General features: G+C 42.2%; 1 long non-coding RNA gene across 1 annotated transcript; it reads right to left on the reverse strand.

Annotated features, from left to right (window-relative positions):
• Positions 1-2,069: 2,069 nt before the first annotated feature.
• Positions 2,070-6,075, reverse strand: LOC122473881. The gene is made up of 2 exons (XR_006294735.1): positions 5,895-6,075; positions 2,070-2,183 (listed from the first exon to the last, which is right to left on the reverse strand). It is a non-coding gene; the product is annotated as an uncharacterized LOC122473881 (long non-coding RNA).
• Between the last annotated feature and the right edge of the window lie 9,534 nt (positions 6,076-15,609).

The following is a 15,609-nucleotide window of genomic DNA, read 5'->3' on the forward strand; positions in this document are numbered from 1 at the left end:
ATACCTTCATCAGATGCCAGGTACTGGGTGTCGGCAGAACCAAAGCAGCCACCACTCCATTTGCCAAAACTATGGCTTCAATAGCTGCTTCATGCCAGATGACTACAAGTGAGCATTTAAGCACTGTTTTACCACTGGGTACTATAGACTACTAGTTTTCTATTCTCTGACGGTATCCAGGGTTTTACTACCTTCAATCCATCCAGGTTACATAACCTATCTCAGATTTCCATCCTTGGGAGTCTAACACCTACAAGCCATTTCTGGTACCAGATGTTATATCCATCAGGGCTGATGTGTATATGACAGGACTCCTTTAACAATTTTTGAGAAATTTAAAACAGGGAATTATTGGAGGATCCAGAGAACCTGGCTGTGAAACTGGCCTCTGAGACTGATTTCTAGAATAACACTGTAGAGGAACTACAGTTGGCTCCTAGAGGAACTACTGCCTCTATCATAAGGAGAATTATGGGGGCCAAGAATGCACTACAGGGGCTCTTGTGCACAGGTTCATATAGAGACTGTAAGGTCAATACCAGCAACACAATACCTCCTAGGTTACAACCTTCCCTGCCTAGCTTAAGACTGATTCAAGTCTTGCCAGCTGTGGCTAATTGCACAACCAAAATCACATCTGAAATTGTAGCGGCAAGGCTAGGTAGGAAATGCCATTTTTAGTTTTCCAGTATCTGCAGCACAAAAGAAAGCATACTTGAAGGAGGTGACCAGCAGATGTGGAAGGATAAATCTAGAGTATTTACTTCCCCACCACCATGACTTCCAGCTAAGTTCTCAAATTATGAATCAACTCGCTACACGTTTGGTGAGATCTTTCTGCACACAAAGCACTTTAGAGGGCCCAGAGGTGTATGAGTTGTGTCTAAATGAAGATGTTCCCTGATTTCACAAAATACATGACTTAATGCACCAGAATGAAGTTTCTCCTTCAAAGGGGAACTCTTTGCAGAAGTTACACGATACAGTCTTTCCTCAGAACTTTTCTGGATCTCTGATGATGGCCTGAACTTCATGAGCACACACTCATATGTATGCTTGAAAGTAAGGATCACAATTTTAAAGTCATACCTGCCAGAGTACTATCTCATGCTTACTATGTACCAGGCACTGTGCATGTTCTTTACGTACATTCTTATTTCAGCTGCACAACAAATTGCACTGGAAAGTAGGTGCTATTAGCCTTTCCATTTTACTATAAGAAATACAAACTCAAAGTTAAGTGACTTTACCAAAGTTTTTGAAGTGTCATGTGAGAGATGGGAATTGAGGGCCTTGTGGCTTCAGAGACCTTTCTCTTCCTGTAACATTGCATTCTATTTCTTAATTAAGAGGATGGAGCTTTTCTTCTTGCCTCCTAGCCTACCAGGTGCGGATCCCTGTGACTCTTGACTCTTTCCACACAGGGCATCCTTTCTTAGTGCACAAAGATGTATTTGAGTTGGTTGCTCTTGCTGAAGAAATTGAGGTGAATGCACTCAGGGATCTGTAGCTGCCTATGGAGAAGGAGCAGGAACATTCCAAATCATGGCTTTGTTACTCTGGCGTATCCCAAGCTTCTCCAGGTGGCTGCCTAGGGCGGGGAGAGTAATCAGCTATGTATACTAAACACAGAATATATAATCAATAATTACCAAGATTTATAAGGTGAGGCATTCTTATTTAAAATTTAGATATGTTACTTTGTTAGTACACCTTAGTAATATTCAGCCTCTGTTCTCATATTACATATAATTTGTTCCCTCTATGCATTCTCCTTTCTTGATACAATATAGTTTTGAGGTTGAATACATGAGCTCACTTTAGTTTAGATTCCTCAGATGCTGGCTAGTAGTGGGGACTTGAGTTGACCCTCTTATGCTTCATTTTTCTCCTTAGCAAAATGATGATAATAGTAGAACCTATCACATAAGGTTATTCACAGAGTTGTTGAACAGATTAAATCTGGTGATCCACTAAAAACATTGGCATACTTTCTGGTAAATAGTAAACAGAGTAAATATGAGATATTATTAATTATACATAATTTTAAAAACTCTGTACTAAAGCTCTGAAAGTTCTCACCTTTGTGAACTCAACAAAAATTTATTGAATGTTGGGGATTGGAGAGGAATAAGATATGGGTCTCAGCCCTCTGGTTGCACCATGTTGGGGAGGAGACAGATCTGTAAACAACAAGTCAATGGAGGTAAGTCTATAGCATCCATCATCTGACATAACTGTCATGGCTACAATGCTGGGATCAGAGTGACTGGACACTTCTATTTGGCCAAAATGTCTGCAGACACTTCAAAAAGGTGATGCTACAGATAAGTCTAGAAAGATGGCTTCCAAAAAATGGAAAGAAAAGGAATTTTAGGCAGAAAGAAAAGTAAGAACAAAAGCAAACTAGGTCACCTGGGTGGTTCATTCATTTAAGTATCTGACTCCTGATTTTAGCTCAGGTCATGATCTCACAGTTGGTAATATTGAGCCCTGCATTGCGCTATTAGCATGGAGCCTGCTTGGGATTCTCTCTCTCTCTCTCTCTCTCTCTCTCTCTCTCTCTCTCTTTCTCTCTCTCTCTCTCTGTCTCTGTCTCTCTCTCTCTCTCTCTCCCTCTCCCCTTATCTCTCTCTCTCTCTAAATAAACATTTAAAAAAATAATAAAAGCAAACTGACATGAAGGGAACCATAGGCAGTGGGGCAAATCACAGGCATGGGGTGGGAAGCAGATAGATGTAGAGTCTGGTGGGAATACACTGTCAGCTAACACTGCTATAAACTGTATAAATCCCCATGCTCCATGTGGCCCAGTCCCTGTACAGAGTCACATTCAAAGAAAGAGTCTAGTTACCAAGAGGTAATCAGTGGCAATCAAATTTTTCCCAGTGATCTTACTTAAAAATACCAAAGGGTAAGAATACAGTTGACTCCAAAATTTTCTAATATTATTGTTTAGGTTTGTGTCCCTCTCCCCAAAGTCTCACACTCAGCACCTATGAAACATCTTGCCCCTTCCTCTGTTCCCCAAGTCTTTACATGCATGTTTCATTGCCATGTTCCTCCTTCCTCTACCCCAGCATAACCATCCCCTGGGCACCTGCTCTGCTCACATCTGCTGGCCAGTCCAGGGGGGCAAGTATGGAGTTTCCAACCTTGGTGTGCTATAGGACAGCACAGAAGAGGCACTAACATGCTGCCAGCTCACATGGTTTTGAGGAAAAAGAGGCTACGTCTGGCTCCAGTGGCTCCTAGAAGGCCTCAGGAAGCAGATGGTCCATGATTTGGGATTATACTACTTGAGAGGATTTGGACAGACAGAAAAGGAAAAAGAGGCCATTTGTAGGGAGAATGATGGAGGCTAATAGATCCAACATTGATATACCATCTCTGTGCATTGGGGATGGTTGCGTTCTCTTTGGCCCCAGCATGTGTGTGGTGCAGATTTTCTGAGGAACCTTAGCGTTTTGGAGGTGGAAGGCACTTCAGATATTCTGTTGTCCTTCCCCATGGATTTAGAGATGAGATTAAGGCCCAGAGAGAAAAAAGAACACATAGACTTTTGCTTAAGATTCCAAAACTTGCTCTGAGAATCATTTCTTTGACCAGAGTCACAATCTAGCTTCAGGACTCCTGGGAAACTGCTATTTCTAGTGATGAGTGTGAATCTAGAGGCACAAAAACATATCCAATAGGTAAACATGGTCTTTTGTGTTTGTGTTCTTTTTCAAAAGGATTGACTCTCTGGGGTATGTGCTTCCAGATCCACTGTGCCAGGGATGGAACTGGAGGGGAAGGCAGTGTGGAGTGAGAGTTTTCAGGATTGGGGTTGATTCTAACTCTACCTGGGCTCTGTCACTTTTGATATTGTGGGTCAGGTTACTTAGCCTCCTGGCCTCGGTTTCCCAGCCTGTAGAATGGAGTGTGCAATTGCACCTTCCTCTCTGTGTTGTTGTAAGGATCCATTGAGATGATGGTCACACAGCCTTAGAAGAGGGACTGGCACTGAGTCTCCACTTAGTCAGTGGTAACTAATATTATTAGTTCTGTTGAACAAACACATTCTGCCGGCGCCTTGCAGCAAAGACATCCTAATATGCCCAGAGTCCATTTCAATCTTATTTATTGGGCTTATCTTTTCTTCTGAGCCATGGTCAGTATTTACAGCAAGAGGTTGCGTTGGCAGCAGTAACATTGATTGTGGGGCCACCTGTGGTCTTTCGGCTGTCCCTTCCTCAACATAGCCATGCCACACAGCCCTCAGGGGGACAGAAGGGCCCTGCCAAGTGCACCTGGCATGGAGCGTGTGGGCAGCAAGGCTGGCACAGTCCCTGTCCTGGCTGGGTAAGGTAAGCCAGCAGATGTTGGCTCTGACACAGACGTTGCCCAGGAGAGAAGCAGCCACTGGTGTCAGGATTTGCTAATTGTGTTGCCTCCTGGCACAGCATTCTCATGCAGCTCTGAAATAGCTCTTGCAGTTAGAAAAGGACCCTTCCTGCCTTTCATTTTGTGGCAATTTCTTTCCCAGGGACAAAGCCTGGCTCAGTGACGAGATCTGGTTTTCAGAAAAGGCTCTTGTGCTGTGCCCAGTTTTCCAGCTGGGCTGCTCTCTAGACTCGAAAGAAAATTGACTTGGCCAAGTTCACCTGACAAGCCTATTCACTCAGCAGGCTCTCCCCCTACCTCCCCACTTTGGACACCAGTTTCTTCCACTAAAGCTTCTCTCTTAAAGGCAAGACTCACTGGCCATTTAGTTCCTTCCCTGCCAGAGAACTCACAAAAACACATATGCATCTTTTTATCTAATATGTTTACTATGATATTTCTCCTTCCCTATTTTAATCGAGGCTGTGTTTCACAGTGAAAAGGGATATCCTTTGCTATTAGAAATCTTGATTATGAATACTTTGCCACAGCCTAGTTTTGTGACCTTGGACAAGTGATGTAACTTCCTGGGGCTCAGTCGTCCTGTGTCTCAAGGGTGGATTGTACGTCTTACCCCTTCGTGTTGCAAAGATTAAAGGAGTTAAGTTATGTAAATTACTTGATACTGTGCCTAGAGCATCGTAAGTTCTCATTAAATGTCCCTGCTATTATTTCATGTAACTAGTCGCAGAACAAATAAAGTCGCATCTCGTTTAATAGTGCAATTAATTTGTCAAGCTCCCCATATGCCCAGATTACAAAGAAGCCCAGAATTTCCTACTGGGGCCCTCTCCACTGCCCTGGAATGGTCCAAGAGTATTTAATCAGCACAAAGGAGGCAGTTCTGCTGCCTGGAGAATCCAGAACCCAGACCTGGAGAATCCAGTCAGTAGGTTGACCCCCATTTCCTACTCTTGCTTCATACAGGCTTGACTGAAAACCTGGCCCCGTGTCATCCAGTGAGTCAGTGGATTGCTATTTGATGTCAATGCTGGTCCAGCAGTGGGTTTTCCAGAATGCAGAGGTGGAAGGCAAGGCAGTCTCCTTCCCTCATGGAGCGCAGGTCAGTAGTCTGGCATGCTGCCACAGGCTGTTCTTCAGAGACAGCCACACTTGAACTGCAGGTACCAGGTGCAAGTGCTGATCCTTGTGTGGGCTGTAGCTGGTTAGTTCAGACTTACTGGTGCTGAGGGACACTGTAATGGGGGTTTATGCAGACCTAGAAAGCAGATGGTCTGTGTTCTAATGCAGGTGTGTCCTATGAATGTTTGGGCAATTTATTTGACCTGGTCTGTTCTCCAGCCCCATCCATATCTGAAAAGTGGGAGTCCTGATAGTAACTCATAGGGTAGCAGGGAAGATTAAATGTTTGGATACACGCAAAGCACGGAGAACAGTGCTCAGCACATACAAAGTACACCGTAGTTGTGAGTTACATAAATAGGAATCCTAGATCTATCGCTGCTGACCTGTGTGACCATGGGCATTCAGTCTCCAACTTTGGCTTCTGTATATGTAAAATGAAGCAGATGGAAATATAACCATATCTGAGTCAGGAGATCTGGTTTCTGGTCCCGATCTGCCCTAATTAGCTCTGGATATTGGCAAGCAATTCTATTTCATAGAACTTCAGTATCCTCACCTATAAAACAAGAGAGCAGGATTAAATCATCTCTAAAATTCTATTAGTCAAAAGATAGATGTTTCTATTATCTTAGTACATTGCTATGTACTGGTCAATATCAGTGATCCTTTAAATCCATAATGCAGTTTTTATTGTTGATATATAATTATGATTATTTCTTGGGGTTGAATCAGTTGAGAAAATAAAGTCTCATATTCTATGTGCAACAACCCTATGAGAGAATAATATTGATGGGAACCACTAACGCTGCTTTAGTGCTTACCATGTGCCAAGTTCTGTGTGAAATAAATGCTCTACTTCACTTAGTCTCACAGTAGCCTTCTGAGTTAGGGATTACTATCCTTACTTATTCCCACTGCTCAGATAAGGACACCGAGGCTCACAAGTTTAAGTAACATGCTCAGTGCTACACAAATGGCAGACAGTGGAGCTGGGATTCAAGGATGGCCCTATGTGACCCATAAGTACATGACTGTTCTGCAGACAGTTATTAATGAACCTGCCTCACAGAGAAGACTCTCGGACTCATTCAGCAAATAATGTGCCCAAGTTCACTTATAAGTTAGAGGCACGGCTGAGACCAGGCTTTCTCTCGCCTCATCTGCAGCCTCCCAAACCCGCTTGCTTGTGAATCAATGAATACAAATGAGGGCTGATTTGTATTCATTTCCAGCTAACCAGCAGATTTACACTCTCTCTGTTGCACACCTCCAAGAAACACATCCTCATGCATATACCATCAGGGTTTCAGGGACCTGTTCTCTCTCTCTCCAATTCACTCCCTGGTCCTGGGAAACTAAGATCATAGCCCTGTCTGTGAGCATATCAGAACCAGACTCCAGCAATAGCCACAGTCAACACCAGTAGAACAGTGGTAAACGCTATTGCTTTACCTGGAAGGGAAACCAGAGACGGAGGTCCCTAAGTGTGGATGACAAAACCACTCAAGGTAGAACATACCATGATCAATCTCCATCGGGAGCAGTTGTGTGAATTTGAAGGTAGGTATGTTAGCTGACTTAAAACACTGCACCAATGGGGCGCCTGGGTGGCGTAGTCGGTTAAGCGTCCGACTTCAGCCAGGTCACGACCTCGCGGTCCGTGAGTTCGAGCCCCGCGTCAGGCTCTGGGCTGATGGCTCAGAGCCTGGAGCCTGTTTCCGTTTCTGTGTCTCCCTCTCTCTCTGCCCCTCGTCCGTTCATGCTCTGTCTCTCTCTGTCCCAAAAATAAATAAACGTTGAAAAAAAAATTAAAACAAACAAACAAACAAAAAAAAACAACACTGCACCATGTCAGAGGACACCCATTCTTAAATTCTTGAGTGGTGGAAATTGAGCCAGTGGACAGATGACAGAGGGATCCCATGAGGCTGCACCTGCCTGTCAATAACCACTGCAATATCTGTTCTACCTGGGCCAGTAAGGGTAACTTTGACTTAAACAAAGAGAAATCCCCACACACGAAGAATTAAATAATGAAGACATTGGAAGCTATGGGTGGGAGGGGTTCAGGCATGGAGCTGTTAGGAGCTCAACAATACTGATACCCAGGTCCTTTCATCTATATTCTGCTGCCAGTATCAATAGCTTTGCCTGAGGTCTGACCTCTTATTGTTATTGTCACAAAGTGGCTGCTGGTGGCAATCAGGACTATACACTTTCGTATTCATCTCCATGAAGGAAAGAGAAACCCCTCTTTCCAAAACACAGAATATGATCTTTCCATCTTTCCTTTCTATTTGATTGGTTCAAGTTAGGTTATGGCCTAACCCCAGGCCAATAGCAGTCACCAGGGAGAGTTAATGCACTGATTATATTAGGCTAATCAGAGGTTAACCATAGAATTTATGCCAGGATAGAGTGGCTTCCTCTGAGTCACATGGATTGCATGGCCAATGAGTAGACACATGAATAAAATGTCGTTCCTATTGGAAAGGTGGAAGGATTGCAGGGTAGCTGACAGTGTTCATTACAGTTCCCTTCCTACAACATAACAGTATTGGAACCCTTGACTTATGCTCAATCACCATGTTTCATTATCCTGGACCCATGAGTTAATTAGGTTCTAATCCTGTCTCCTCAGTAAGTCTCATGACTTCTGCTTGATTGGCTGGAATAGAAGCTTTCTCTCTTCCTCTCTGTAATGGTAGTTTGTGGCTAGAAGGCTCTAGATATGCTCTTGCAATTTTTTCCCACCACAAGGCAAAAGCAGCCCAAGGAAGATGTCAGGACACAGAGGATTCCTGAAAAATGGTACAGAACTCTGAGGACACCATGGGCTTCTGACTCAAACTGTACCTAGAACTCACCTGAGCACTGAACCTCTCAATCATGGAGTCAACCAATTCTCACTATTTTTAAATCCAACCTCAGTTTTGCTTTCTGCTTCTTACAACATGAAGAATCCTTATTGACACAGCAGAATCGAGTTCAATTCAATGAAAATGTTTCTAATCATCAGAGCTGCTTCCAAAATAAAGCAGGCCACCTCCTGTTCTCCTCTGTCTTCCATCACTGGAGGTGTTCATGCAGAGACTGGCCAACCATCTGTCCAGGATGCTATAAAAAGGATTTCTACATTGGTGGGAAGCTGAAAAACCACCTTCTAAGAACCCTTCCAATTCCGATATGCTAATATCCCTATTAAGCCAAGAAGAATGTGGAAGGTATGCAGAAACATGCATAGGAGAATATAAATCAAAGTTACTTGGATGAGAGTCTTTCTCTCTGAAGTAAGACTAGAGAAGAAGCATGATTCAGTCATTTGTTCTTTGATTCAGTCATTTGTTCTTTGATTCACTTTTATTCAACAGATGTATATTGATCTCCGAATGTGTGCTAAGCACTAAAGATTGAGAAATAAATAAAAACTAAGAGCCTGTTTTCACAGCGTTGACTTTCTAGTGGTCGTGGTAGAGTGGAAAGATGTAGACTTTGATTCAGAAACACCTGAATGACAGTTATAGCCTCTACTAGACATGTAACCTTGGGCTGGCTTCTCTGATCTTCAATTTCTTAACTAGTTAAGTAGGAGCTATAACACCTACTTTGTACAGTAGCATGATGGTTAAATGAGATAATGCATACATGTAAAATACCTGGTAAAGACCAGGAACAAAGCAGTTAATCAATAAATAGTATTTCCCTTCCACAGCTAGAGCACTAATGGCTATATGTTCAAGGGAAAACACTGACATTTCATCTTCTGCATGAATTCCAAGAAGCTCAAGTATAGTAGAGAGCAGAAGGCCATGCAGAGAGAACTCTGGAAAAAGTTGATTTTAAATGGATCAGATCACCATAATTTGAAGGAGAGAATGAAAAGTGTCTAAGTTTATTCGTTCATTTAACAAAAATGCATTGAGTATCTCCAATGAGTTAGCAAGTATTCTAGGTTCTTGGGACCTATAGCAGTGACCCAAACAGAAATGTTGCTTCTCTCATTGGGCTTATATTCTACTGGGAGTAGAAAGACAGGAAATAAAATATGGGGGAAATTCTCATAATGCTGCATGGCACTAAATGCCAAATAAAATGGTGCTAATAACTGGTACTAAGGAAATAAAGAGGAAATAGATCCAAGGGTTTGAGTAGCCAGAGAAGCTTTGAAGGGTTATTTGGGGAATAACTCCTTAGACTGTGGATGATGATATGTAGAGCGTGGCATCTGTATCTGAGAATCATGCAAAGAGATTGCAGGCCAGGGGCACGTTGATGAACCAAGCCAGGAAGCGTGGAGAGTAGGATCATTTTATAATTGAATGGAAGGGTTCAGCTGAGTTCAAATCCTGGCTTTACTAATTAGCAGGTCACTTTGAGCAATTTGTAAACTAGGTCATAGAGTTGAGCTAAGGGTTCATTGAGAGGAATCCTATAAAGTGTTCAATGCATAGCAAGCTTGCAATACATTACTATTATTGTTGTTTTTGTTGTTTTGTTATCATGACATCAAGGCACATTAACCAAGTGTCTTCATTTCCTATGGCTTTTTATAACAGATTACCAAAAACGTAGCAACTGAAAACAATGCCCACTTGTTAACTCAAAGTTTTGTGGTTCAGTAGTCTGGATGTGCTTAGCTGGGCTCTCTGCTTAGGATCACAAGGTTGAAATGATAATGCCAACTGGGCCAGGCAGATATCTAGAGACACCATGGAAGAATCCACTTCCAAACTCATCTAGATTGTTGGGAGTGTTCAGTTCCTTTGGTTGCAGGGCTGAGGCTCCCATTTCTTTGCTGCCAGGACCACTCTCTGCTCCTAGAGGCTGCCAACATCCCTTCTCACATAGCCCCTCCATCTCCAAACCAGCCACATTGTGTCAAGTCCTTCTCCCACTTTAAATCTCTCTGATTTCCTCTTATACCACAAGCCAGAGAAAACTCTGCTTTCAAAGAGCTCATGTGATTATGTTAGGCCCACCCAATCTATCTCAAAGTCAACTTTGTAACCTTAGTTACATTTGCAAAATGTCTTTTGTCTTATGACCTAACATGGTGATATCTCACCATATTCACAGAGGAGGGAATTGTATGTGGGAGAAGTCATTGGGGGTCATCTTAGAAGTCTGCCTACCATACCAAGTAAAGACTTCTCAAGGAGATAATTTGTGTGACACAGAACGTGGTGGGGAAAAGAAGCAAACTGGAAGATAGGACAGCTAAGATTTGAGCAGCCATGCTGAAGTCACACTCAGTTAACACCTAGCCTTTCTTGAACGTATCGCTGGACTACTGTCCTCATCCAGGACTTGAGCAGCCTATGATATTCCAAGTCAGTTATATGGGTCCACTAACCAATCCACTGAGAATGATTTGGGTTCCTATTATATCACCCTATGTTTACTTCCAATGTTACACTTCCAGTGTTAATTTCAGACATGATGAATGTGCCTTCTTCAATTCATTGAGGAAAAGATTAAATAGGACAGAGATACAGAGGGAGATGGTCACCTAGGCCCTGATGACTTCCTCCAGGTTTATGGGAACTGTTACTCAGCATCCTGTGGTTATAGTTAAACAACTCCATAATTATCTTCCTAACCTTACTAACATCATAATCTATGTTCTGTCTTTGCTCCTTGCATATCCTGATCAGTTCCTTGATGGAGCCTAGTTATCCTCTTTCTGCTGAAGTTCCCTCATCTTGACTCTTCCAGCCCTACTCTATTCCCTTCAACATGGGGCACCAGCAGCCTTGGCTGGGTATTGGCAAGTTTTAGCAGAATTGATGCTGCCTTGGTGGAGCATTAGCAAGATTGTTGGAGCAGGACAGGAGGTAAGTTGTAAGATGCCACACTTGGTGATGAGACAACTAATCACAGAGAACACCACTGGACAGAGGACACCACTGGACTCCACTGGCTTATTTGTAAAGAATGTGGAGAGTACTATGGCTCCTACATTACAGTCGAGGATGAAGCCAGAGAAAGAGTGCATTCTGTCTCTGTTAGTGGGGGTCTGTTTGGAATCATGGTTGGGTTACTGAAGCCTAAGAAATCCTGGGGACACGACACATGGAGATAACAACATGTGTCCCACAAAGAAATTATCTGCGGATTAAATGAGATCATGGATTTAAGTTCAGACACAATTCCTGGACCATGGAAGATACCAGTAACTTGCTTATGAGGCCAGGAGACTTGTGCTCATTTAAAAAAGTAAATGAAATTTTTTATTCTTTTTTTTAATAACTTGCACCCATTTTTAACTGCTAATACCCTGTTGACTAAAATTTGACCTTTCTTTTTTAATGAAGTGATTTTCTGAAAGAAAACAGAAACAGGAAAAAATAAAGAGTATGATTTTTTTTCATCATTGCATTAAAATTTTGCAGCTGATCCCAAATAACCATCCTGTTTCTTCCTTGCATATCTTCTTACCCCAAGCATATCTAAAGAAGTCCTTTTTTACTAGAATACGTAGGAATAGATAGACCAGTGAAACAAAATAGTCCAGAAATAGATTAAAGTATGTGTGAGAATTTAATATATGATAAAGGAGACATCACACATCAATAAGAAAAGGAAGGATTATTTAGCAAATGGTGCTGGGACCCCTGGGTAGCAATTTAGGAGGAAAAAATCAATTTTAGGCCCTTACTTCACATCATGCAGAGAAATCAATTCCAGATGGGTTAAATAATTAAATATAAAAATATCAAATCTCAGAAAAACTAGAGAAAAAAGAAAAGTGAATAAGAATTAAATCCCCAGAGGAGTAAGAACTTTCTAAGCTTAGACCAATAGAATAAAGCACAAAGGATTAACGGATTCAACCACTTACAATTTAATTTTTAAAATCCTGACACACGGACATACAAAAGCTAAAATCAGACCTGAAATAACAGTTGCAGCAAATATTAACAAAGTATTAATTTTTCCTATAAATGGCTCATATCAGTCAATATAAAATAACACTACTAGCTAGCTCAATAAATGGGAGAAGGCAGAAAATTCACATATGAGGAAAATATATCTGATAAACAAATGTGGGGAAAGATACAAGCTCACTAGCAATTAAGAGAATGGTAAATTTTTAGAAATCAAGTATGGATTGTAAGACAGAATTGGCAAAATTATTTTTAAATACAAATATTCAATATTGGTAAAAGTATAAAAAATGATCACACTTATCTACTGCATGGTATGAATTTGTGTAATGGTTTCACAAAACATTTTCATAATTTGTACTAAGACACTTGAAAAGACTTCAGATAATTTTTAAGGGGCATTTCAATTTTCAGAATCTAAGCTAAAAATATGTTGAAATGTTAGATCGAGAAGAGAGACAGAAGGAGACACATTAGCGAGAGGCTCTCTGCAGCATAATTCACAATAATAATCATAAGTAACATTAACGACAAGGAGGAAATGGAGTTAATTATGATATATTCACCCATGCTTGTAGGGTGTTGGTAGGTAAATCAGTCATGGTTCTGGAAGGAAATGGGCGATGAGTTTACATTAGAATGACTTGAGGGGCACCTGGGTGGCTCAGTCGGTTGAGCGGCAGACTTTGGCTCAGGTCATGATCTCGCAGTCTGTGAGTTCGAGCCCCTGGTTGGGCTCTGTGCTGACAGCTGAGAGCCTGGAGCCTGCTTCGGATTCTGTGTCCCCCTCTCTCTCTGCCCCTCCCCCGCTCATGCTCTCTCTCTGCCTCTCAAAAGTGAATAAAGATTAAAAAAAAATTTTTTTTAAATAATGACTTGAGACAGGTTCAAGAAGGAAACTATTTACAAAGGCATGGACAGAGTATAGGAAAACTTATGATAAGGAGCTAGTAAAAGAGCTCTTGCTACCTCTAAGTCTAATAAGGTGTGGGAAAGGGGCAAGGAAAGTAGTATGGAGAGGTCCACCTTGATAGGAGCTATGCCTTCATTAAACCAAGGAACACAGTCATCCTAAAGTCAGTCTCCGTGGAGTGATCCAGGAGAATATTCTAGTATCATTCCCCTTCTCCCTATCAACCTTGGAAATAAAAATAGTGAATTAATTTACCAGCAAAATGAGTTTATTCAGGAGTAGCAGGATAATTATAATACAGGTCATGCAAAACATGCCCAACCATAGGCAAGTCTTAAGAACACTGAGTGGGCCTTACCTTTAAAGATAAAAGAAGGGAGCTGGAAGGGGCTGTTTGAAATGAAAGTCCATTGGAGGAAAGGGAGGGTTTGGGGGTGTGGCAAGTTTTCATTGGCTGAGTTGTGGTGGTTCTCATTGGCTGGGTTGTAGTGGTTCTCACTGGTTGGGTTGTAGTGATTCTCATTTCCTGGGTTCTGGTGGTTCTCACTGGCACCCAAGGTGTGGCTCCCACGTGGCGCCATACATGGGACCTTCATAACCATCCCCTCATATTGTCAAGCCAATTCTTCTGAGTAGTGAAGGGACTGGTAAGATCAGTGAAGACCATGGATATGAGTCCACGACTGTACTTTCTTTGCTGTAAAGCGAGTTTCTCGGTCCACAGAGATGGTGTTTCAGATATCACAGTATGGATAAAGCATAATGTATTTTTGAACTAACAGCACTGTTGCTAAAGAGCAGTTTGAGCTGGGAAGGTTAATCCATCCTCAGAATTTGTGCCTATCCCTGTTAGAATAGAGGGTTTCCCTATCTGTTAGAGGAGCAGTTCAATGATATGGTATTTTAACAGAGAGTTGGCCGCTTCTCCCTGGAATGGTGCCATATCTGGAGCCTAGAGTTGGACTCTGGTCTTGACAAGGTAGGCACCTAGCATGGCACAGCCAGGCCAGCATGGATGAGGGGGGTCCATGATGCTGAGACCATGCATGACCTCCATTTCTGCTGTCATGCCCACTTCATACATGGGCCCACTGAGCAAGCCCAAGGGTATGTAGGGACTGACATCCACAAGACACTTGTTCTTGTCTAGGTTTGTAAGAGCTTCCTTTGCAATGGATGCCCTCAGATAGGAATCCGTGTAGGATATAAGTGTCTTCACTCTCTTTACCTATTCTAGGTTCCAGTTCATCTCTTCCTTACAGATCTCTTTGTCTCCTGTCTTCCAATCTTGTTCTTTCCCTAAAGCAGCCAGCCAACCCATTAGCCATTGCTCATGTGTCGGTGGTGTATATCTGCAGCTCAGACCATCTTTCCTTCCCCATGAATTGGACAACCAGATGTAGTGCCTGAGGCTGTTCCCATTGGATTAGTCTCCTTCATTTCTTTCTTTCAGTGACATCCCAGCATGGGGGAAATGCAGCTGCCATCCACTTCCAGTGTATACGCTCATACTTTGCAGATCCATCATTAAACCAGGCTCATACTTTTTCTTCCTCCATTAACTGGCAATAGGAAATGTCTCATGAAGCCAGAGGTGTGAGTTGAGGAAGAGGTAGCAAAGCAGTAGATGAGACTCTAGGGGAGTCTTACCATCTGTTAGTGCAGCTTATTTGTATCTCCCAGACAATCGGGGCCCCGTTCTGTATATCCCATTTATACTTTATAATGCAAGGCTGCTGTATGTGCCAATTTTATGCTTCAATGTATCAAATAACATCAAGGTCATGATGAGCAGCTCAGGTCTCATAGTCTCTTGGTGTCTGATGGCTAGACATTCAGTTTCTACCAGGATCCAGTAAATGCTTTTCGAATAGAGAATAATTGTCACAGAAGAAGTCCTCATTACAAACACTAGGAGTCAAGCACCTTTTGGGGCTTGCCAGAGGCTTCATACAGGATCTCTGTTTGCTATACATGTTTTCAATACCATTGGGCCTGCAGCATCACAAAGCTTTGTAATGCTTTACATCACAGACTGGACTTGTTACAGAGCATTATTATGCTCTAAGCTCCACTCAAAGCTGTCATCATTATGAGTTACTCAATAAACAGGTCAGAGGAGCATGACCAAATATGATGCATGTTGTCTACAACACACAAAGAGGCCTGTAAGTGCTGTACTTCTTTCTTCGCGGTGGAAGATGAAAGGCACAGCAAACAGGCTGTGATTTCAATGGCATAATGCTGATAAGCACAGACCATTGGACCCTAGAAACTTCATCAATGTGCTAGGCATCT

The sequence above is a fragment of the Prionailurus bengalensis genome, chromosome B4 (genome assembly GCF_016509475.1).
Source record: "Prionailurus bengalensis isolate Pbe53 chromosome B4, Fcat_Pben_1.1_paternal_pri, whole genome shotgun sequence".
Classification (NCBI taxonomy): domain Eukaryota; kingdom Metazoa; phylum Chordata; class Mammalia; order Carnivora; family Felidae; genus Prionailurus; species Prionailurus bengalensis.